Source organism: Calonectris borealis, chromosome 24, assembly GCF_964195595.1.
Source record: "Calonectris borealis chromosome 24, bCalBor7.hap1.2, whole genome shotgun sequence".
Lineage (NCBI taxonomy): Eukaryota > Metazoa > Chordata > Aves > Procellariiformes > Procellariidae > Calonectris > Calonectris borealis.
Genome location: NC_134335.1, coordinates 7,022,127 through 7,046,692, shown reverse-complemented (window position 1 = coordinate 7,046,692; position 24,566 = coordinate 7,022,127). Strand labels below are relative to the sequence as shown.

At 42.9% G+C, this 24,566-nt stretch overlaps 1 protein-coding gene across 2 annotated transcripts in view; it reads left to right on the top strand.

Moving 5' to 3' along the window:
* KCNJ5 (potassium inwardly rectifying channel subfamily J member 5) overlaps positions 1-24,566 on the top strand; it is a 64,100-nt gene that overhangs the window by 26,372 nt on the left and 13,162 nt on the right. For both annotated transcript variants that reach the window (XM_075173079.1, XM_075173078.1), the window contains exon 3: positions 17,063-17,237. The gene's annotated coding sequence lies outside the window, so the exon portion shown is untranslated. The remainder of the gene's footprint in view (positions 1-17,062; positions 17,238-24,566) is intronic.

The following is a 24,566-nucleotide window of genomic DNA, read 5'->3' as shown; positions in this document are numbered from 1 at the left end:
ATTCATACTTAGACTTTCCTTCCTAGATTTGAGCTGAAACTCAGAGTCCATCTGAACTCTTTGCCGAGGACTGACTGCAGGAGTTAACTCATTGCTGTAAAGTTGCTGTTACTCTCTCTGCATAGCTGTCATCTTGGAGCTTAAAGAAATGTGCATTTCTTGTATTTCTCAATCCTTTAGTAGAGTGCCTTTGCATCCTGTTGATAAGGGATCAAGTGACGTAAGCCTGGAATCATCCCACTTACCTATAGGCACACAAAATTTATGTGTCTAATAAAGCTAATTCTTCTGGTTCCCTCTCATGTTCAGAAGGCATTTCTTCTCACTCTAAGACAGGCATCTAGGGACACATTGCCTTGTAGAGGTGCCCATCCTTCTCCATCAGTAGAGAAAGGACTCGGATGGCTGGAGCAGTTTGCATCCCTATCTTTTGGAGGCCTACTGTAAATGAGTTCTACCCTCAACATTGAAATCCCCAGACTGGAAGCCGATCTTCCCTTGGTTATACAGCAATAAGAACTAGTGTTTCTAGCCACCTACCAGGGACAGGTGGAGGGCATCCTGCAGGCAGGATCCTCTGAGTCTTAGAGGAGGTTGGGAACAGGATTTGTATGTTTAAAAAAGTTATTTAACGCTTGGGCAGAGCCAGATCTGTTCATACAGTTGAAACCAACAGGAGCTTTGTGACTCCGTGACGCAAGCATTTGCCCCAGAGTGTTCTGAAGACAAAAAGCACTGATAGAAGGAATTAAGCTGTTATTAGCCATCCCATTGTTTTAATAGCTCCGTCATTAATAATAAATTTGATAATATTCAAGCAGCACTTTTCATCTCCAAAGCATGTTAATCCATCTGTTACACCTCTTAACATTCCTGTGAGGCAGGTATGCTGTTAGTGATACCAACACATATAGGCTTTTATAGCACCAGGAACTGACGATGGAATTGCTCCAGGTACTTCTACCAGGAGCTAATTGATGTGGTATACTCTGAAATAATCTGGTTATTTTTATACTGTGCCTAGTACATGAGCAATCCTGTCCTTTTCACCTATTGGCAGTTCATGATGGCATAAACTAATTTTCTTGCATCACACTGCAGATTGTTTAACACAATTTTTCAAAGCAGCAAGCTAGTTCTCCTGCAATGAAACTCAATGGGATTTTTTCCCACTAGCTTCAAAGAGCGTAGTTGAGCCCTTAAAGGGATTTACTTCTGTTAAATATTATCCTCAAAACTGAGAAATTAAAAGCAAATGGTCTTTCCTCCTTTTTCCTCTAAGACATGTCAAAAGAATATTATAAAAAAGAATAGCTTTCCACAGCTTTCAGAAACTCCCCAAGTGAATTTCAATTGCAGGTTTTTAGGAAAGAGTGTAATTAACAACTTTATTCAGTCTGAAGCCAGAAGATTCTTTCTATATTTGGCATGAAAAAAGGCAGAGCAGGAGGAGGGGAGTAAATGACCTAGATTTTCACAAGTGACAAATGACTCCTAGGTGCTCTTTCTGAGACCCCTTAAATGGCAGAGATTCCCACAAAGCACACTGCAAAATGACCTCTCTTTATTGTCTCTCATGTTGAACATTCAAAATCACCCAAGACACTCTTGGAAATCCAGGTTATTGCATTTCTTGAACTGATTGTTTTATTCACCTAGGGTAACATTTCCAAAAATGCATCCATAACCAAGCAATTAAATCCCCCTTTTCAGAATTGACCTCAGTATGCCAGCAGCTTTCCTAATTCACAACGATCTCCCCTTTCTGAGCTTGCTTCATTGTTTTCCTGGAAATGTGTACTTTGAGAGCATCTCCCATAAAGAGAAGTGGGGAAAACAAGGTGTGACTGAGCTAACATTTTCAGAATGTCCCTTGCTATATTTGCAATTTTTTCTTGTTTTTCAGTGTTCTGTTTTCCACAATAAAGTCGACTTTTTCTATAAAAAGCAAGTCCTCTGTGAAAAGCCTGCTGGCCTAATAGCAGTTTTTCTGTATAAATGTTGATAATCTCCGTTTTGTCAAAGGAAAAAAGATTTAATGCCTTTATCTTTTGGAACGAGTATTTATAGAAAGGAGGTCTCCCTAAGATGTAATCAAAGATACATATTTGAAATACAGTAGGCAAGTCCTTACTGCAGGCAGTTGTTTATTCATTAACCTCAGTGTAGCTAGGCTGGCAGCCTCCCAGTACTTATTTACTTTGTGCTTACCATGGAGAGGGATTTGAAATCCATTGCAATTTCATTCTGAGTCCCAGGAGATATGATTCTGTCCTTCCAGTTATGTCTCATTTTGTGTGAGTAAAATGCTGAGCACATTCTAGATAGTAGTGTAGCAATGACAGGACAGTGTGGCAGTAACAGGAGATTGAATATTCAGTCTGATGTGTGTACAGTTGTGATTCATTCCCAAAGCTTTCTTTTCTGTGAACGAGCACCATCATAGATGAGAGAGAAATGCGAGAACTGGGTTTTTGCTCCTCTTGGCAGGGAGTGTCACCGACACCCTTCCTTAAATAAGTAGCCATGCATGCCAGCGTGCAGATATGCTTGAAGAAAGTGTAAATCTTTAGGACAGCAAGTGTCTGAAATGGAAGAACAGTGTAACAGATGAAGTTGATTATATCCCTCATCCCTTCCAGCACCTTCAAGCATTGCTGCTAATGAAAGTGAAAGATTCCTAATCACTTCAGCCTTCCTTATTCTTAGACAGCAGGTAGTTGAAGCTCTTGGCCTCCTCTGCTAACTGTAATGACAAAATTTAAATGCATAGGCTATTTAAATTCAAGAACAAAGCTGGCTGTAGTGCTGGCTTGGCAATGCATGTGGAAATCCAGAAAGGCAGAGACCTGTGTTATTTAACTCCTTGAAGTCATAGTAGTTGAGCAGCAAGAGAGGCCTTGTATTATCTGCCCTCTTCTTTACAGAGCAGGTGGGCTTGGGAGAGGGGAAGACAGAACTCATGACTTCACAGCATGAGAGAGAAACTTGGCTGCCCACTGATGAGTTGTTTTGTGTCTTTTAGACACGTTCACACACTTAATTTTTCTGTGAATTTTCAGAAAGCACAGAGAATTGGTGACAAGAATTTAGCACTGTCTTTAAGTTGTTATGCTAGAACAGCAGAGCTGCAATAAAAATTTCCTGGAACAGTGTGGCCTAGAATTCCCCCCAGTCCCCTGGCAAGCCCGCAAGGTAGAACACCTCTGCTGATAGTGCCACGTGGGGAAAGTGGGTTTTATGCAACTCGTTCATGGAGGAAATTATGCCAACTTCTCACTGGAAGGAGTAAAGCTCCTTACTTGTATTTACTTGTAATTCAGCTGCTTGGCAGAGGAGGTTAGTGCCAGAGAAGTCCTTACTTCCCCTGAAAATGTAGGGCATGAGTGGACTGCAACAAAGGCACTTCTTTCCTTCCGGGTTGTAGTAAGCTGGGTGTTTAGCACAAGGCTGTTTAGCTGCTGCAGAGCGAGCCTGCCAGCACATATACAGGACACGGAGCAGGGCAGCTGGATCAGTGAGCTAACAGCACCTCCGAGTAGTCCTTAGCTGGGTAGAAGGTGTGTAATCACTCATGCAGAACATAGTGAGGGATGTTAAGTCATGAGTCACTTCCCTTTTTCTAGTCACTGAATCCTCCATTTAAAAAGTTAAGCTAAGCATACGGAGGAAAAGATAAGACTTGCGTTGATAGAAAGCAACATATTCTTATATTGGCAGCTGTGTCCTTGTCACCTTTCCCCTTCTCTTCTGCACTCCTAAGCAAAGCAACCTGCAATGAAAATAGGAGTGTGCAATGTTGAAAACCTAGTGATTGCTCTGAACAACAACATTGACATCTGACTTGGGGGTGTCTGAAATCTTTTTTTCTAATTGAAGCTAGGAAAATGGAAGTTTAAAACACCGTATGTAGGAAAGCGTATGAAGTCATTGAGCAACCGGTGTCACGAGTTAACACCTGTTGAAGTTTTGTTTCTAGATTTTCATTTCGGGTTCGTCTAGTAGCATCAGGCTTCTGCATTAGACATTAGAGCTCTCACCCCTCTGTTATATATGATGGTATTAAAAGTGGTAACTAGCTGCAATTCAGTGACAATGCTTATTAATTTGGTAGAATGTCTCAGGTACACACTGTGCTCTAACAAATGGTATGATCAAATGGTATGAAGCCTTAAAATGGGATCACACTTCATTTGATCCTCTGAGTGTTTCCTCTCTCATTGTTTTCCAAATAAACATGCTTCTGTAAGCTCTAAAAAGGTATTTGTGGAAGTTTAAGTCATTCTCAAGGGCATGAGATGTTTCTAAAATACCGGTCTCAAGGGGTTGTCCCTACATCAACCTTTGAGAGTCCCTGAGGCTATCAGGTCCAGGTTTGCTTTGAGCACAGCTGTGTCTAGCCAAAGGCTCTTTCTGGAGCATGTGATATCCTGCTTGCTTGAGCAAACCTGATAGCTTCATAAGGAGCGGGGTGGCACACGCTGCACAGCCAGGCATGCCTACATGGCTGTCTCCTGTCTGTCAGAAAGCAGCTAAACGAACAGGGATAAGCAGATTAGGGTACATTGTACGTACTTGCAGTTGCCTTTCTGGGGCTGGGTTAAATATCGCCAGCAAAACTCCGTTTCTGGAGAACAGAATATGAACTTTAGTTCTGGAGAACAGGGTTCTGGAGAACTGAATATGAACTTTAGGTAAGTCTGTTGTCTGTGCCTCAGTTTTTCCACCCTTTGTACTTTGCAGATGAAGAAAGCAAGAGTTCTCTATAGATACAACACTGCATTATTCTTTGCACAACAGTGACCATCCCTTGTAGTGCCATTCTTTAAGGTCCCTTGACAATCCAACAATTTGATCTTGCTGCTTCTCAAAAGCTCCCAAATATTACCATGCCTCTGGTGTCCTCTGAGGCAGGACCTTCTGGCTGGTGGTCGTGTCCCCCTTGGGACATACCTCTAAGGTTACTTTTTGGGTCAACTGACAATTGACCATTTTAGCCTGCTCTGTCTTCCAGCTTTAGGAATTCATTCCATCTGTGGTCTGTTTACCTGACAGCTCTCAGCTGCATTTTATAGACTGTTGGACCCAGGTTTTGTTTGTTTGATTATTATTACTGGTTTTATTTTGGACAATGTCCTAGTCGCCTAGCAATGTCAGTAGCTGCTTTGAAAAGAAATAATAAAGCATAAGCTTTCTGTAAGGTAGGACATTATGTTCTGCTTCACATTGAGTCTTTTTATCTGCAAGTCTCCATGGACTCTATCAGCATTAATAAATGAAATTCACCCTCTCTTTCGGCATTCAGGGGAGGGAGAGAAAGATACGGGAAGCAGTCGTCATCCTACTTTTCACAGATGATAACCAAGGCAGAGAAAGACTAAGCAAGGTGGAAAGCCTGGTTTGATATCCTGACCCACTGAAGCTGGGCATTGATCTCTCATGGGAGTCATGAAGAAAGCTGAGAGCATATCGCTTGAAAGAATTAGAGCTCTGTTGAATTCCCTTTGCAGCTAATGGCTTGGATGGAGCCCACAGTGTTAGGCAGAGTAAGGAAGTGAGCAAGTTGTGTGGACTGATTGTTTATTTAGTTATTTCCCAAGAGTAGGAATATGGTCCCAGAGGCAACACAGACACAGGGCAGGGTAGTGAAGAAATCAGCACATCCTCTTTACATGTATTATGCTCTTTGTTCTGTTCTTTCACTGGGAAAAGGGTTATCATTGATTGTTGTCTGAGTTTAGTTCACAGTCCCGTGGAGCCTGGCCTTGTGGAATTTAGGCAATGCCTCTATAGGGAGAGCTGGATCCAGGAGCCAAGTTTGTACTTCTGAGCAGCTGCAGGTGTGACTGAAGAGTATGTATGCCATGTAGGCCGTGCTAATACGAACTATAGGCCCTGTAGTTCCTGCCCTCCCTCTGGTAAATCCACACCTGGCCCTTTACCACTGGTTATAACAGAGCTGGTGGTAACTTTGTCCTTGTTCCTAAGGGCAGCAGAGTGGGCTGACAGTCTCACATTGTCCCCATAAAAGTTGCCATTGATTTTGCGTGTGGTTGCTGTTGTCAAAAGAAAAAAATATGAAGCATCCTGTTTTTTTTCCCCCAGCAAATAACTGCAGGTATTTCGGCTACACGCTCTCTTTACAGCAGTACATTTACTAGACGACCACGCAAGAACCCTGGGCCTTGCTTTTGAAGGTCAGGACATTAGAAATAGCCGTGTAAAGAATGACTGTTTTACAGATGAGTGAACCCATCAAAACGAGTCCCTCGGGAGGGCAGTAAGAACAGGCTTGATAGCAGAGAGCTGTTACCACATTTGGTAATAGAAAACAGCCTGAAGTATCAGCTATAGCCTGCTAGTTTTGCATGAGCAATGAAAATGGTCAGTGGTGTGTCTTCTTGTATGTAAGGCTTAATATGCAGGCTGGAAAAAACATGGTCTCTGAGGGGCAGTGATGTAGTGGGCACAGCTCTGGCTGGACTGTGCCTAGTTAAGTTTTGGATGAGTTGCTCTGGGTGATACACAGCTTCCTCCAAGAGGCAGCTGGCTTTAGAGCCTCTACCTTAGTGCTGGAATAGGAAGCAGGAATTTAGCCAACTCTGAATAAGGTTGGCTCCTTATCTCCCTTGACCTGATAATGCCATAACAGATTCAATGACTAGGTTAGGTAGCTGAAGACAGTCCTCTGTCCTTCCTCTCACAATATGTCCATATACTGAAGTCTCTTTGTGCTGAAGTTTCCCCTTTACAATGTGTTTTTGTCATGTCTAGTTCCACAGAGCCACGAAGTGCTCTCTGAAGAGGAGCTTGATTTATGTCCAGGCAGGCACCTTCATCTCCTGTAGCAAGATTTTCTGTAGGTCTCCATCACCCACACTGAGATGAACCTCCGTGTTGCACAGCCTTTTCTGCAAATGGTGGATGTCCTGCACAGTAACTCATAAGTAGTTTCTAAAACTGTAAACTCATATATAGTCCTATATGGGTAAAGTACTTAATTTTAAGTACTTAAAAAGTACTTTCATTTCCATGAAAAAGCTATGGGAAAAGACCTTATTTCTCTAAAGCTTCTGCTTCGTGCTTAACCTTTTGTACTTTCTTGCAAATAGGATGCATGGTTAAATAATGTTTCAGAGAGATGTGTGGCTTTACCCTTGAGAATGGTCAGGAGAGTAAAAAACCAGTGTGGCTGCCCACCACCCTCTACTGGCCTGTGCAGGGACTGCTGCAGGTACCGCTGGCTCTGTATGTGATGGAAAAATCTCTTAAAAAGATGAAAGAAAGGTGGAGGGGGGGCAAGGGGAAGGTGAAGCTTTTGGCAGAAAGCACTTCTGTTAGCATTTTCACACCATACCTGCCTGAGTACCACAAGGCTCCATCTTCCTTTTTAAATTAGGGCCAGTGTCATCAATAAAAAAAATTAGTCAACCTTTTCTTATATGCCAAAATCATTTTACACAGGTGAAATCAGAGAGGCTGAACTTTTTGTCTAGCTGTGGTTGTTTTGCTGAGTTTTTGGGGATGGGGTGGACACAGAGGGGAGTGTAGTTCTGAGTTGAAACGAGGGTGATAGTAGCACTACATGTCTGTTGGCTCTAGGAGTTTTATCTCAGATTTAACATAGTTCAATGAGAACAACATCTGGTCTAGGTACATGAGGGAATTTTCTTGGCATTGGCTCAGAGTGCTGAATAAGTCCCAGATAAATCACCCAAAGCAATGATCGTAGCCTTTCTGGCAATTCAGTTTCAATAACTTTATTGTATGACAAGGTGTATGCAAGCTGTCAGCACAAATGAATCAATTCTCTGTGAATGGGACAGTACTGAATCTGCAAGTTCCAGTGGTATCGCTAGTGTGGAAACACCACAGCCCAAGGCAATTTAAGTGCTGAGATGACATAACCCAGTCATCTTGCTAGAAAACATTATGACATAGAAAAGCCTGAGGAACTGAAAGAAGCCTCACCAGAACAAAGACCATGTCCATATGGCATCATATTTCCTGGGAAAACTTTTTTTTACGCTTTTTGACATGTCTACAATTCTGGTGTTATGCCTCATTTACACTGGTACATTCTGGGAAATCTAGTCAATAATTCCTTATGTCTGCTCTTACAAGAGAGAGCAGTGTGTCTCGTAGAGCCATCTGAGTTATTTCTGTGGTTGTATTGCACTCTGAGAAAGTTTTATAATAGCCTGAGGTTACACTGATCTCCTTAATCTCAGGCTCAAATATATCAAACAGTGGACAAATTTCATGACTAAGAGAAAAGTAAAGTAAATTTCATCCATTTGGGTGAAGCATCTTTTCTTGTACAGTTTTAGCACTAGGCAGATCTGAAATTTTGAGTTGGGGCATCGACTGGCAAAGGAATAAGCCCCAGGCAAATCCAAGCAGAAAGGAAAGCTTCACTGAATGACTGCAGGGTAAATCCAACAGTTTTGCTGCAACTTTAGAGAGCTGTTGCTGCACAAATTACAGCACATAAGGGAGCACTGAATTCAGCGTACTTCCAGAGAAATTTGACTCTGAAGATTGCAGAGGACCCAGTTTGTTTCTCAGCAGCACAGTCTCTTTCTCAGGACGGCCTGAAAGGTCCTCGTCACTGATTTGCATCACGGTTTCATACCGCTGTAAAGCAGGTCACAGCAAAACTCTTCTATTCATTCCTCAGGAGGATGCGAAACACTAAGGAAGGTCTCCAAATTAAGGGTTCCCCAAAAGTAATTCTGCAGTTTGTGTTCCAGGCACGACAGCCCACTTACAGATGGTGTAAAGGGACAAGGGTCTGGCAGGACTGAATAGCAGGCGTCTGCATCGCTTGTTTTTCTGGGGAATTCAGGTCCCATAGTCTGTAGCATCATCTGCCTTAGGCACACTAGTGTGTGTGTCCCATCACACGCCAATCCGCTCTTGAGGGAAAGGAGTTGGTACAGCAGGCAGCAGCAGTAGGCTGCAGTCTGAAAGAGGTCTGTATTTTTAGAGATGGCTGCAAAGGTGTCACAGAAGCGGTGCACTATGGCATGTTAGTCCCACAGCAAATGCTTCATCCTCCCTGTTTTATGTGAATATGCAGTGATAATGAGCGGTAGGGAACCTACCCCATCTCCTTGCAGAGTAGGGAATATGGGGGAGGCAGGAATGGAGGGACCCAAGTCAAAGAGTTTTAGCACATTTTGTCCTTAGTGCTTTAGCCAGTCACTGCCTGCAGTTTTATAGTTATGAACCTGTATCAGGGGATTGCTTGATAGGTCTTTAATTTCCTTTGGTTTTACTCTGAACAGGCCTCTCTAGGGACAGTAAGAACATATTCAGTGTTATTGAATGTCATCTCTGTGCAAACTGAACAGAGGAAAAATATTCTGATAATAACTTGAAATATATGGGGGGTGGTAGGTTTTCTGGCTGCTGATTTTTTTTTTTTTTTTCCCCCTCTGATAAGAGTTCCAAGGTCAGCTGGCTCCATAGATACAAATATGCCAAGAACAAAATGTACAGATGCGCCAGGAGCCAGGGACATAGACATGCTGGCACTGTAAACAGACCTGGATCGTGTCCAGTATTGTCAGGCAGCGAGCATACAGGAGTGTTCATAAAAAGGCACTTTATTACAGTGATATCAAGATTTATCTTTTCTCTCCATTGCATTATTAAACATGAGTTTTTCGCATTTTTGTGGAAAAGCCTAGATTCAGCACAATCTCAAAATTTTATTTGGAGGATGGGGAAAGGTTTTATTCGTGTACTACAGAATCCCATAGCAATATCTGAGCACATAGTAGACAGCGTGGTTCCCTGAATAAGTAGCTGGAGTAGAAACCAGAAGACTGGTTCTTTTCGTGATTCTGCTGCTGATTTATTGTGTAAATATAGAAAAATCTTACTGTAGCTGTTGCAAGTTCCCATACACCCTCTCCTTTCCCTCCTAGGTATGTTTCCTTTTGTCAGTTATTTGCTTGAACTAAATATCAACCAATCAGGCAAAAGCTGGAAATATCTTCATCTAGCAGTCTTTGGCAGACTTAAAATATTAATGCATTTTATAGTGTGCTTATTTTTTGTAACTGTCAGTTGTTGCTACCAAGGCAGGGAATTCCTTATAAATATTGAATGCTGCTGCAAGGTCTAGAAAAAAAATTCTAGAAATGGTTCTCTTAAGCTCCCAAATGACTGAAAAACTGCTGAAAATCTTCCTGATGTTAGTAAATTATATGGAAATCCAAGAGCTCAGAAGTTACCTAACTGTTAGTGGGATTTTCTAATAAACAGTCATAGTTCTTGAATTTAACCAGTCCATGCAGATTACTTACTGGGCATAGACACTTCAGGGAAGAATGAAACAACTGGTTTTGTTCTTAAAGACTCCTTAGAAGTTGTTGTAGTAAGACGCATCTCAGAAATTGGCTTGACGGTCTGTTGCATGTAAAAGAGTAAAACTTGATTGCAGAGGAGATCCGCTGCCCAGCTTAAGTGCTGGAATTTTGACAAAGCAAAAAATTTCCCTGGCAGAGCACTTCCAGGCCTTGCAGGGGAAAAGAGTGTGCAGACAGGGTCTGCTGTAGTCCTGTGTGGTCAGCAGCCACTGTGCTACTCTATTATGGCAGCAGGAACTCACATTGTGGTTCTTTGATGGACCTTCCCACTACCCTTCTCGCACCAAAAGGATCCTAGTGCAAAGTACAGTTTAGTCTTTTACTAAAACTCAGAGCCGTGTATATTGTGAATTGAAAATGGGGTTTGAAGATTTTTCACCTTTAGCGCTCTAGGTCAAATCTAGCCTAGGTTAACCATGACTGGAGCTTTAAATCCCTGGTGATGTCAGTCAGATCCTAAGGGACAAGGCTCTGAGCTCCACCACAGCCGACACTAATTGAAATAGAGAAGCCAAGGGTTACTTGCCCGCTAATCTGTCTATCATGCATCGTGCTGGTTAGCCTCTCTAACAGACCCCTTCTGGCTCCAGAGCTGCTCTGTCCAGTCACCTGAATACACTTGGGGTATAATGAAAGGGCAGCTCTGGGGAAAGGCTGTCCATACAGTACCCACTTGTGGCTAAATAGAGGCCTTTTGTCCCCAGGGCTGCTACTCTGCTGCCAGGCACACACACACGAGATTAAGCAGTAATAAAAAGACTTCATTAGAGTCAGTGGGGGTCACTTTTTCTGCAGCCAGAGCAGAGCTGAAAAGAATCCTGAAGTGAACTCGGAGCAATGACGTGTGAGACCTGCTATAACAAATGCTGAGTTGCTTTTAATTCCTAAGAGTGGGTTGCAAATAGTATTAAAATATGCCAGTTAAATAAAGAAGATATGCTGATGTGCATTGCCTAAAATCTATCTTCAGGATATTATTTTTGCCCCGTAGATTGTGCTTTCTGCTAAGTAACTGCAGAATATGCTGGAAGTGACTGTTTTATGTTGCGCTGATGTGTGATGTTCAGTGGATCGTTGTTTCACAGAAGGCAACAATCAGGTGTGCACACTGGGCTTTGGTTGAGCTCCTACTGGTGCCCAAAGGCAAAATTTAATCTATTACACTCTCATGCAAAGATGTTTGTGGAATCCCTTGGAATCAACTAAATACCCTCATAGTTAAATGAAGGAGTTGCTGGCTCTACCTCTTGTCTCTCTCTTACCATTGTGGGGAAAAACACAAGCTAGAGGTGAGATCCTTTTTCAATGAAGGCGCTACTTACTGGCTGAGTTTGAGAAATAGACTGTAGCTTTCTGGTTACATCCTGTATGCACCCATCCCTCTCTGCAAAGGGAAGGCCGTACATTTTTAGGAGGGAAGTTAATGCAACAAGATTCTCACCTGAAAGAACCAAGGCGTTTGCTTGTGTCAGAAATCTTTTTGAATTCTGACAGCCTAGCAAGGAAATCATTTTCATAAATTTGCCATTATTAGCAGTGTGCTATGACTAGTGCATTTTGTTGTTGTTGTTTCAGAGCTCAGAGGCGGCGAACAGCCAGGCACTCTGGAAGTGGTAGTTTATTCACAGAAGAGATGTCACGCGTGTGCGAGTTCACACACACTCGAACAGTGCCCCTCGCCAGTGTTTTCTAGCCCTGCAGCTACCATGGGCCTTAGTGGGAAGTTTAGTCTGTGGGCGCCCTTCAGCCTTAGGTTCTGCTGCTGCGCCTGCAAAACAAGAGCTTAATTAGTGTTAATTATAACAGCAGTTCTCTAAGAACTGGGCTAACACACTTGCAGGCAATCCAGAAGTTAAAAGATAGCAACGACTTGGGATGTGAGTTGGCTGGTGCAAACCAGTGCTAGGCAATAGCCCCAGATAGCTGTGAGAAGAGCTGTCTCTTTCCCTAGGTTAGCATTAGCTCCTCATTATCATATCAAAGGCAATGGCAAGCAGACTCCTCCACACATGCTTCACAGAGGCGGGGGGAGTTTGGGTTTATTGCAGAAACTTTTCCTTCCCCTTGTCTGCCTCTGTTCCTACTTCCCAAGTTTCATTTTGAGTTTGGGGTTTGAATAAGCCCCAAAACACAAAAGGAAGTCGAGACGGAGTGGGTGACTGTCACATCTAGATTCTCAGAGCTTTACTTGAAAGCTCAGCTTCCGTTCAGTCGAGTGCACCAGGGAAGAGTGGAGGTGGATGAGACAATCTTAGAAGCTGTTTCCAGCACTGGCTCTTACAACTCTGTTTTCTTCTAGTGGGATGGTGGGTCAATGGTTGACAAACGGGAAGAGACATCTCTCGTTCCAGAGATGAAATTGCACAACAAATTAAAATGCTCCCTGCAGGCACTGTTGCTCCCTCTCCTCTCAATACTTGTAAAGCCGAAGATAGCCTCCACTGATTTCAGAGCAAGCTACAGATTCTGTCACTGGTGCTCAGATTGAAGGCTGTCCCTTTGGGTAATAAATGTCATGGGCCAGCCTGTGCTCATCAGGGCGGGTGGCTCATTTATGTGCAGTGAAAGCTCAGGGAAATGGAGGTTACTCCCCATTTGGTTCGTGAAAGCTCAAAAATTGGATTGCCCTGCTGCATTCTATAGGAACCAGCAAAAATACAAACTGTTTGTTTTATGAAAGCTTTTTATATACATAATGTCCTCAGAGAGCTATTTAGTTGTACCAAAACGAGATTAAAGTTGGTTCTTCCACATCTTGTTGTTTTGTTTGCAAATCCAGGAGCTAAGCATTCCACAGTTGCCATAATTTCACCCCTGTAAATAGCCCCGTACATCCTTTGAACAGTGAAGCACAGCTGTTAGAGCTTGTGAGCACCCCCAGGAAAATCAAGATGTTGCACTGAAGTGAAATTTGTATCTACGCGCTCCTGGAATTAGATCATTCATCCCATTCTAACATAGGGGTCTAATTTAGATGCTTTCTGATACTACCTGTCTCTCTGCATCAGTTAGAAAGGAAATAGCGTGGCTGTTTAGACTTGGACCAGCGCATCCTAAATGGCATTGCCTAAGGTGAATCCCACCCCAAACGCTGAGAGAACTCAGAAAAGCAATCCCTCTACATTTCCTTGTTTATGTACTAGCCTGAGACTATACCCGAACTGTACTGCCATTTTGTGTTAAATCTGCTCTTCTGCAGCAAGCTGATACCTGGAGTTCTTCAACATATTTCAAACTTGTGAGGCTACTGACAACTTTTTAACCACCTTAGCAAGGGTACATTGATGTCACTGACTCACTGAAGTGTAGTTTCCAGCTGAAAAACTGTTTTCAGGTCTGGCTTGTCTTTAACCAGTACAAATTGGAAGATGTCTATTGAAATAATATGTGAATCAATGCACTAGTTTACAGTGTAGGAATAAGGAAGCAAAAGTCTACCAAGACGCATGCACTCATATGGACCCATGCAAAAGGTACTACCTCTCTGGCGATTAAAGAAATGGCTCCAAAAAGGCCTTTAACGGTGATTGAAGTACATACCTCTCAAGGGTCCTCTTTTCTGTGGCCTTTGCTGTGCTTTGTAATGTGTCTGGGGCAGCAGGTGTCCTGTGACAGACAGCAACCACAGCACAGAAATGCACTTCGGTGTGTGCTGGGCGGCATCTGCAGATCAGTGCTGCGATCCCACTCCTCTGAGCTGACATCTGGACAGAGGTGTGAGCACAGCCCTGTGTAATTGCATCAGGTATTGGCAGAGCTGTGGCAAAGAGAGAAGAGTGTCAAAATTATATGCCTGCTCATGAACTGACAAATCTCGTTAGGGAAGAGGTCTCTTTTTTCCACCTGAAAATACATGTGAGATGTTGGGGAAACAGGGCTTTCTGCAGCCTCACAGATTAGTGGGTGCTGTGAAAATCCAGACTCTGCTTTAAACCCTCACTGTGCCCCACTTTTGTCAGTGTTTGTAGGGAAATCGGTGGAAGGACGTGGTGCCAGCAGATGGCAGTGCCTGTTAGCAGAGTTTCACTCATGTCAGAAGAAATAGGAGTCTGCTCAAAATGCGTGAAAATGTTTTTATTTACATTGCATGAAACACAGTGCCATTTCTCGCATGTGAGCAATGCAGTGGTGTAGCTCAAGGTGGGCAAACGGTCACTGCAAAATGACCATACCATGAGCCCACTCCTCCGCACGTCTGGGAGAGCCCTGTCCGCTGAGAGGCTGTCGACTGGGTTCTTAGTTGAGATCCATTGGATAAGCATGTGTGGGAGGTGGGAAGGAAGGCTTCTCCTGACGTTGACCATGTCAGACTAGCTTCGCAAACTTGCAGAGACTCTGTTCCTCTAGGGCTGCTGGCTGGACAGCTTTTCCTAGAACAAAAATTCGTTCTAAATCTTATTAAAAGAGATTAAATGAAAGAAGAAGCAGAGCTGATGCCTTTATGAAGGTGACACTGTCCTTAGTGCTGGTGAAGCAGCATCCAGGGACTTAACATGCTCTGAAAGCCAACATTATGATTTTAGGGGGGACTGACTCTCATGTTATATGAATTACTGTTTAGTACTTTTTAAGTAAGTTTGAATGCTTATTAAAAAAAACCAAACCAAAACTGTTAATGGACTCCCCAGATAGCACTTTTATAAGGATACCTCACGTATCACAGACATACTCCTAAAAGGTACAATAAATATTGCTGAAAAGAGCATTCCTAAGAGTTATGAGCAGGCAGAAGATCTAAGATAATTTCATAGGATTTAATCAACCGTTTATTACCATGCCTTTTACTTTCATTGAAAATAGTCTCACTGCTAATTTGAATTTAGTCCTCTGTGCTGTTTGCAACCTAGATGGGGTAGCACTGTTCTAATGCATGCGAAACAGGAGCCAAACTGGCTAATCTGATCTCATTGCCCGTACTGTGGTGAAGTGGGAAATACAACCTAACAACAAGTGGAAAAGCAAAACTACATCTGCAAAACTAATTTTTAAAGGCCTAAGTCCTTGGTCTGGCTCCAGATTCCTATCCCATCTGGCCAGATCCAACCTCCACGCACAGATCAGAGAACAAGAACACTGGTAAAAAGTGCTATGTGTATAGAGATGTGCCTTCTTAACCCAGCCCCCTGTGCAATATGACTATTAATGACATTCAAAGCTGTGGTTATTTCTCTTTCTTTAGCGTGTCTGTCTTTGAATTTTTCCAGTGTAGCTTCCATAATAAGGTGTTATGTATCCTAGATTTAAGATGGTTAGGAATCAGATTTTCTGATCTACAGCAAGTTCCAGTAGTTCAATTTTTTTCCTGTTCCAAAACAAGAATGCAAATAATAAGCTGCAAAATGTCCATACAGTAAAATAAAAATGTCATTCCAATGCTGACATATTTCATTAGCAATAGTGTAACTTTAAAAAAATGAAAAAAAAAATTGAAAGTCATTCAAAGCAGAAACATGGAAAAAATAGCTGTCAGATTCCAGCAATACTGAGAGATTCCTGTACAGTGCTTTGGTTTTGACAAGTTGTCTTTTCCTGACCAGAAGGTCTTCTGTGAAAGCATTTCTGATGGGCTGTAATGCGTGTGGTCCTGGAATAGAGAATTAGGGAGGACAGGGGGACAGGATTAAGGGAACAGGGCAACAAAGCCTGAAGGTAACCTGTAGTCACCAGGCAGATCTATTTCATATATGCAGCTGGCCTGACATTTGCTTTTCAGAAAAGGAAATATTTTCCTAAGCTCGGGAGACAGTGTGGTATTACCAATGGCAAAAAAAAAGAGAAAAAAGAGAAAGACAAAAAGTACAGCAAACCACTGAAGAGCTTTGAGAGCATTCCCTGGGACTAGCTGGATCACAGGCAAACAACACAACTCAGTCAGCAAACACCATTTCAGCAGCTTGATGGTTGACAGGCAAGGGAAGAGCACCAAGAGGAATCATGCTCTCCCTCCTTCTCCCCACTTTTCCCAAATTCCTTGGTCCAGCCTGGAAGAGAGAGTTTCCACAATGCCAATGAATATGTACACATGAGCTCCCTGTTAAATGTGCAGCTTCTGCATTCTCCCTGTCGTCCTTTTTTTAGGAACTGCTTTCTGTCTGTGTGATTTTAAAACAAGAACACAGCCCCTACCCCCTAAAAACATGAAAGCCCTGGGAGAACGCAGGCAAGGGGAGAGCCGAGAAGCAGGCACGGGGAGGAGAAGTAAATACACAGCGCTTGGGGAACTGGCGAGGAGGGCAGAGACGATGTAGTGACAGGGGAGCACAGTGCCTTGCATTTTCTCAAGGCATGGAATCCGCCTCTCTTCCCCCTCCCCAGCCAGCCTTTTCTGTGCAAAGCAGCGGCTTAAACCCCTCCCCTCTTTGCTTTCACTCCTGCCACCTTTCCCTTTGCTGCTCATTCAGAACAGATGATGCTCCCCATCACATGCAGTCCTCTCCTCTCCCTCCCCTCTGCCCCAGCCCTTTAAAAAGCTTTATACCACCAAGAATTCATTTGTATGGGAGAGAGCAGGAACAAGGAAAGGCAGGCATTTGACAGGCAAAAGTAGCACTGCAGCAGTGGAGGGTGAGGGTTTGGAGCACCCCGTGTCAGCTCTGACAGAGCAAGGGAAATCAGGGATACCTAGGGACAGGGGGCGTGTGCATTTAAATCTTCAGTGCCACATAAATGTTTTCTAATAACAGGCAGAGGGAAGAAGGAAGGAGACAGCCCAGGGATCAGAAGATGACCCCAGCTCTCTGGTGATGGCATGGATCGGACACTTTTCCAGCAGCTGTTTTACCTACCTCTCAGTCCTGTCACCGTCCAGTATCCCCGAAGTGGCAAGGCACAAGACTGATGCAGAGCCGCTCTTAGCAAGTAAGTTACCTGATTTTGTTTGGTTTTCCAGTTCACTTCTTTTCTTCCCTGGTTCCAAAGGATCAGGAGCCCAGAAGGCAGGAGGGCAAGTGGCTAAGGTATTAGGTCAGCTGAACACCAGGTTTCTATGCCCAAACCTGCCAGGGTGTGAGCTAGAGCTGTGCTGTTGTCTAACTCGCCAGCTGCTAGGGAACTCTTTGGGAAGCCAGGGATTAGATGTTGATCTTGGGCAAAAGCACTGTCAGATCTAGTAAAGGTGTTACGTAGGAAAAGACATTAAAAACAATGAACTGCTCAGATACCAGATTAGTGGAGATCACTGGAATACAATGGGCAGGGGGAGACTGATCAGTAATCAGCCCTGAAATGCGTGGAGTGACTCCATAATCCTCACCTAGAGTAAAGATTAAATTCTTTTATAATTAGGATACTTACTAGTCAGCTTAGGGTTTAAAGAGCCCTTGCAGTGTAGTCTCCAGGCGATGAAGTGACATGTTCAGCCCTTGGAGGGGACAGGCAATTTAATGCACTGGGAATCCCTAGGGGTGTTTATGGCTCTGGGAGGTAAAAGCATGACAAATTTTCTTACTGATGTCCTGCTGCATCAGTCAAAAAGGCACCCGAAGTCCTCCTTTTTCGTATTAGCACATGCTGGTTGGGAGTAACATGCTAACTTTTATACAGCATGTCTCTCATTTCGTTTTGACCTGAGAGTTTCAGGAACCAAGCGAGAATTGGCAGAAACTGTCCCTGTCCCAAAATGCTTACCATCTGACTTTCAGGGATTCTGTAATCAAGCAGGTCCTTCCTCCTGCACCCTTTTACTTTTAAATAGAAAACTACCTTGGATTTATAATAGAGTAGCTCAGAGGGAAACAAAACTGGCTTCTCTGGCCAGCCCAAGCAACCAGTATCTTCTACAGTATGGGGGAAGTGTGTCTGGCAGTGTTTGTGTTGGGGGAGTTACTTCACTTCTGGGTTCAGTTCTTTCCCCCACTGTTCCTACTCAGTTGGAAATAAAGGATCAGGATCATTTCTGGTTCCCATGAGAGAAAATTCTCCATTTCTTCCAGCCCAATTATTTACAGACTCTGAAAAAGGCAAACAGAGTTTTGGAGTCATGTTCTGAGCCAAATCTCTGGACTCTTTTATTGAAGTCATCCACTTTCTATTCAGTTTGAGGTCAGGAGAGCCACTCGGACATTTGGGGTGAGCACTTAACCGGCAGTTTGGTATGAGGTAGGTCAGTTTGTCTCTCTGTGACTCATCTTCTCTTGTCTGCACAGTGAGTTCAATAGCACTCTTTAACATCTTGGGGCAGAAAGAACCTGCATGTGGTCAGTTCATCTTTGAACTGTGTGGGTGCAAGTTACTGGAGAAGAGTGAAGTCGTATTAACATCCTTCAATTTTATTTTATTTTTTTTAAGCCAGTTGCGCATTACATAGTGATTCTCAGTTGCTATAATGGTGAAATATCTAAACAATGGAGAACAGGAACGTTAGGGCTCTTGGGGCAGGATTTTCTCTTGGAATTGAGGTTCTGCTTTCCCCAATATTCAGTGTGTGCTGTGTGTAAACAGCCAGTAGCAGGAGAAACAGGAGTGTCTTATCAGGACAAAAGTGTCTCTTTTTCTTTGTTCAGTTGTGTTGGTTGAAAGATAACGGTCAAATTTTCAATGACGCCATAAGGTCCCCCTAAAAATAGAGGCTGGGGTAAAAGGACAGAGACAGAAAGGCTGCAGAGTGTCTCAGGCAGAGTCACTTCCTTGGAGGTGGAAGGATCAAATTGGTTTATTTTCAGGCTTTATTTGTTGGTAAAGAAAATATCATTTGACTGTTCAAAATTAAGAAAGCCAACTAAGAGCATAATATTGTGATTACATCCTTTGCACATGGACTTTTCATGCTCAACTTCTTTAATTCAATGAAGTATAAGGTAATTGACTGAAAGTTATGGATTATATCCTCCCATCCACCTTACGCATTTGAACTGTGGTATATCAAATAGTAGATACCCCTTATGTTGTGGAAACTCCATGTTCTCCAGTCCTTGTTCTATAACAAATTGTTATAGCCTGTACACTGGGGTCATTATGATGTCTCATAAGGCGTTTTCTAGTTTTCATCTTCTTTCTAGGGGAAAGAAAAAAAACAAACCCACCCCAGTCTCTATGCTCATTCCAGTTTAGTTTCTCCACTCTTTTCTCATTGGTCTGAAGTCAATATATTTAATGTAACTGCAAACTTGCGTTATGTATGGGATTTTTTTTTATACTTTAATCTATAGTTGGGGGGAAAAAATCTATTTGAAACCTGTAGCTACCCGAGAGAACAGAAACATTCTTTCTTGGCATTAGAAATAATCTTGCTAGGTTATTCATGCTAATAGATCAGGCTATGTAGGCTTTTCAGAGTAATCTTTAGACACACCTGAAGCACATAGGGACTGTATTCACTGCTGCTGGATTGGTGGAAGGGAAGAAGAGTGGTGCAGTGATTACGGGCACTTGTTTAGGATTTTGGAAACTCTAGGTTTAATTCCCGGCCCTGCAACAGACTCCCAGTGTGAATGTGGAAGAAGCAAGTGTCTTTGTGACTCACTTCCCCGTCTTCAAATATGGGAAATAGAGCACTTGCTTGTTCCTCAGATCTTAATAAATAAATAAATAAAATTTTAAAGCACGTGATACCTGTGTTGAACACTGTGAAACATTTGGAGGCTCTGGGAATGGGGTGGCCACATTGCTACCTCACAACTGACAATGAAAGGGCTCAGGGATATTAGAACTGTGCTTATCCAGCATTGCTGGGGAGAAGGATAGACTGGGAGGTAATTAGCAGATAAAAGTAAAGTGCAGATGTGTATAAGTTCTCTCTTTCTTTGTGTCATATTAGCTTCCTACCCAGACAGATTTTCTTACAAGGTATTTTCTTTTGAAGCACCGAACACCTCCTGTTTCGGTATTTCTGAGCCTAATGAACTCTAAGCAGACAGGCTCCGTCATCAGCCCGTCTCCGTAACAAGCACAAAGTCATCCTGCTTCTTTACTAGCTGCCTAGTTAATCATCAGTCACCCGTTTTTGTGTACCGGTGGGTGGGTGTCTCCTCTAGCCCCAGAGGAACTCCGTTAAAAATCATGCCTGTCAGCGTGTTAGAAAAGCAGTGCTGTGACTTAATGAAGACTCAAAGAGGAAATGAGGGGCATCTTCCTACTTCAGTGCTGAGTGAAATTACACTTTGAAAAGCAAATATTTGGATGAGGGAGCTTTTGAACCACATGTTTATTAGTGAAGTGCCACGGGTCTCCCTTCTTGTGCAGTTCCCTTAAATGTTTTGCCCTGTTTTTGAATAGCAGAACTCTTTTGCATCATTCCCTCCACCTGCGGATCTCCAAGCACTTCCCAAAGAGGCAGCCACCACAATCTCTATTTTTAAGTCAGAAAACTGAAAGATGACATGATTTGCACAAAATCTACCTGCCTTTCTTTTTCTCGCATGCATATGTATGCCTCGAAATCTCATGTTGGCATCATTGACTGTTCAGTCTCAGTCATACACAGGCAGTAAATAAAAGGATAGTGGGAAAGATGCCTTTCTCAGGGAAATCAAAGTCCCACCTGTCAGTCGGCGCCTAATAGCCGTTTACCTTCAGATTGTCAAAGGCCACCTTTTTCTAATATTTCTTCTTCCTCCATCTTTCCACTAGCACTCAGTGTTCAGCGATCGATGCATTTATTCTCTTTGGGTGCTACTGCTTTAATTTGCTCTATCCCTCTACCAACTTCCCCATGTTGTTAGTGTCTGTCATTAGGAATTTCATTTCCTTGCAGCAGTGTAACCCAAAGGAGAATATGTGCCCCTGAGGAATCTGGGGACAGTAACCTAGGCTCTGATTTATGTGGTGTGGGCCAACAGGCAGCAAAAGAACCAGGGCAAGTTTTTCAGTAGTGATCTGTTCAGTATTTACTGCTGTATTGATTGCTTGTTGAGTAGTATAGGACTCTCTGTCTGGGCAAAGAGATGACAGAAATAAGTAGAATCCTGATTTGGGAAGCTATGGGGAGTTTACTAAAGAACAGTTATTCTCTCATTTATTCTCATAATGCAAGAAAACATGGGCATCAGGTTTAAAACAAACAAAATGAAGTCTTTTTTTACACAAACAAACTTGATGACAAATTCATGTCTTCAAACTCCTCCTGCCTGCCAGTTTAGACCTCTCCAGAAGCAAATCCTATCCTCACTGAAACTTGCATTTACTTAAGCGAGATCAGCAATTATTTAAATTGAAAAAGTCACCATGGTCAGCAGGGGAAAAATGTTTCTTGCAGACTTTTCTTGTTTTACCTTCTGCGATGTCTTCAGCAAATTTCTGTCTTGAAGACTTGGAGCTATCAGGAGGTACATCAGTTCTGTCAGGCAGGGCTTGTAGACAGCTCTGCAAAACAATGCGTCCTGAAGATAGGGAAGCTAACCCCAGCTTGACTCTTCTTCAGCAAATCTAAGAGCCCTAAATGTCACCGCCTGGCCCGAGTTTGTCGTCTGGGCAAAAGCTGAGCAAGAGCAAGTCTGATAAAAAGCCTCTTTGCAAGGTTGATAATACACTGACTCACATCTCCTTTTGCAGTAGCGCGTCCAAAAGGAAAGCAGCTTTGTACAAAAGTGACATTTTTATTATCCTAGCCTCGTTTAACCAAAGAAGGTAAATGCCAATGAAACAGGACAGTGCGTGTGACTATAAGAGGCAATTTCATCTCACAGATCTCTTTGCTGGAGGGAGCAGTGATTTACAAACTGAAGTCTAAATCTCTGTGAGATGCTTGCACGTAATTACCATTATGTGGAAAAGATGTGTATGCTTGATAGCAGTGGCAGTATATTATACGATGAAGGAGTTAACCAAATCCTCACATAGGTACAGTGCTCCTTTTATAGCATCTTGTCATTTGTGCTAAAGTTTCCCAGAGCAGTTAAAAAAATAAGGGAATGATAGCAAATTTCCTAGAAGATTCTTGTGCCTGGGATCTCACAGATACATATCCGTATCACAAATTTTACAGTTGGGGAACTAAGGCAGAGGGAAAAGCAGTGATTTGCTCAAAATTAGAGAAAAAATACTGAAATCATTTGGAACAGAAAGCTGGCTACTCTTCAGACATCCAAACCTGTGCTCAAACTACTAGCCAATATTATTCCTTTTAAAGAATCTAATGCAAAGATTCATCTGCTTAATTATTTTCAATAACCACGTACTGAGGTTATGCTTATACTACAATGGGAGAGTTTAAATATTAGGAGAAATTGTAATGCCACTGAAGCTGTCAGTAAAGTTCATATACAGCAGGAATTTTTCTGCTTTAATGGACCACTTGTAAGGTGTTCCTGAAGGTTTCCGGAAAGATTTCACTTGACCTATTGTTAAAGATCAGTAGCATTAGAAAAGTGATGTTGCCAGTCCCTTGAGTGTTTTAGTTAAAGCAGGTTTCCCTGTACTTTCATTAATGAGCAGGCCCTCTAGCCTGCTTCACCAGAGTGATATTTCTAGGGATTTAGACTTTTTGATTGTTTTTATTCTATTCTGTTCTTTTTAATATGTTTCAAGATCCTTTTGGTCTCTTTGGTATGAATCTAAAATATGAAACCTTACACTTGTGCTGGTTTTGGCTGGGATAGAGTTAATTTTCTCCATAGCTGTATGGGGCTGTGTTTTGGATTTGTGCTGAAAACAGTGTTGGTAACACAGGGATGTTTCATTCCTGCTGAGCAGGGCTTACACACAGCCAAGGCCTTTTGTGCTCCCCACCCCACCAGCGAGCAGGCTGGGGGTGCACAAGGAGTCGGGAGGGGACACAGCGGGACAGCTGACCCCCATGACCAAAGGGATATTCCATACCATATGGCGTCATGGTCAGCATATAGAGCTGGGGAAGAAGAAGGAAGGGGGGACATTCAGAGCGATGGCGTTTGTCTTCCCAGGTAACCGTTAGGCGTGATGGAGCCCTGCTTTCCTGGAGATGGCTGAACACCTGCCTGCCGATGGGAAGCAGTGAATGAATTCTCTGTGTTGCTTTGCTTGCGTGCGTGGCTTTTGCTTTACTTATTAAATTGTCTTTATCTCAACCCACAAGTTTTCTCACTTCTACTCTTCTGATTCTCTCCTCCATCCCGCCGGGGGGGAGTGAGCAAGCGGCTGGGTGGGGCGGAGTTGCTGGCCGGGATTAAACCGCAAGAACACTATAGATTAATGTCTTGAAATTGGTTGTTCTCTCTTACATAGTGTCAGTGTAAGTGAAACTCAGCTTCAAATATAACTTTTATAACAAAATTATCTTTAAAACAATTCTTTTTGAATTGAAAACATGCAACACTTGCCTGTTTTCTACACATAGATTGATCAAAAGCTTTTTAGTCCAAATGGAGTAATTTTAGATTAATCAAACAATGCAAAGAAAGATCAAAAGTAATATTCATAAGAAGAAAGCGAAGAGGTTCTTCTCTGTACCTAATTCTCTTTAAGTCAGTGGATGGGATGCTTCTTTCCCTATTAAAGAGGAAAAAAAAAAGTGTGTGATTGTTCTGACTTGCACTTGGCATATGCTTTCACATGTTGTGAAGTGAGAGTCAGTATGTACCTTATAATTTGACAGCATCTAGCAGACACTTTGCACGCACGTAAATTGCCACACACCATAAGGCAGCAGAGAGCCAGACCAATGGTCCAGGAGATTTGAATTTGCAACAAGTAGTAGAAAATGGCTGACGATATACCTAAATATACCATGAACCAGCTCTCAGGAGTCCTACCTTCAGAAGCAAGAGAAATACAGGTAGGGATTAATATTCTGCCAAAATCCTTGGTGTTGCTGTTTGAGGAAGGGAACAGCACAGTGCCGGGGTTATCTATCCCACGTCCAGGATCATATGCAGTGTGGGTAGCAGACCTGATTCCTCCTAACTTACCATCCCAGCGTCATTAATCTCTATTATTTACCCCATCCTGTGGCTGAACTGGCTCAGCCCTGGCCCAAACCCTTCAAACCAAGAAAATTTGCCAGCACAAAGAAGCTTTGGGACTGTGCTGTGGACAGATGGCTGGGCTCCCTAGTGAACAGAGCCAGCGGGTATGGTTCCAGCAACAGGCTCTGGCTGCTTCATTGGAGTAATGATTGATGGTGACTTATACAAGGGCTAAGAGTAATTCTTTGCTGTTAACCAGACTTGGCTGCAGCAGAATGGAAGTGGAAATTTGTTGCTTCATTTATTCATCCTGCCTCTGCTTCCTTCCCGCCCACCCTTTGTGCTTCTTAATACCGAAAAGATGAAGCTA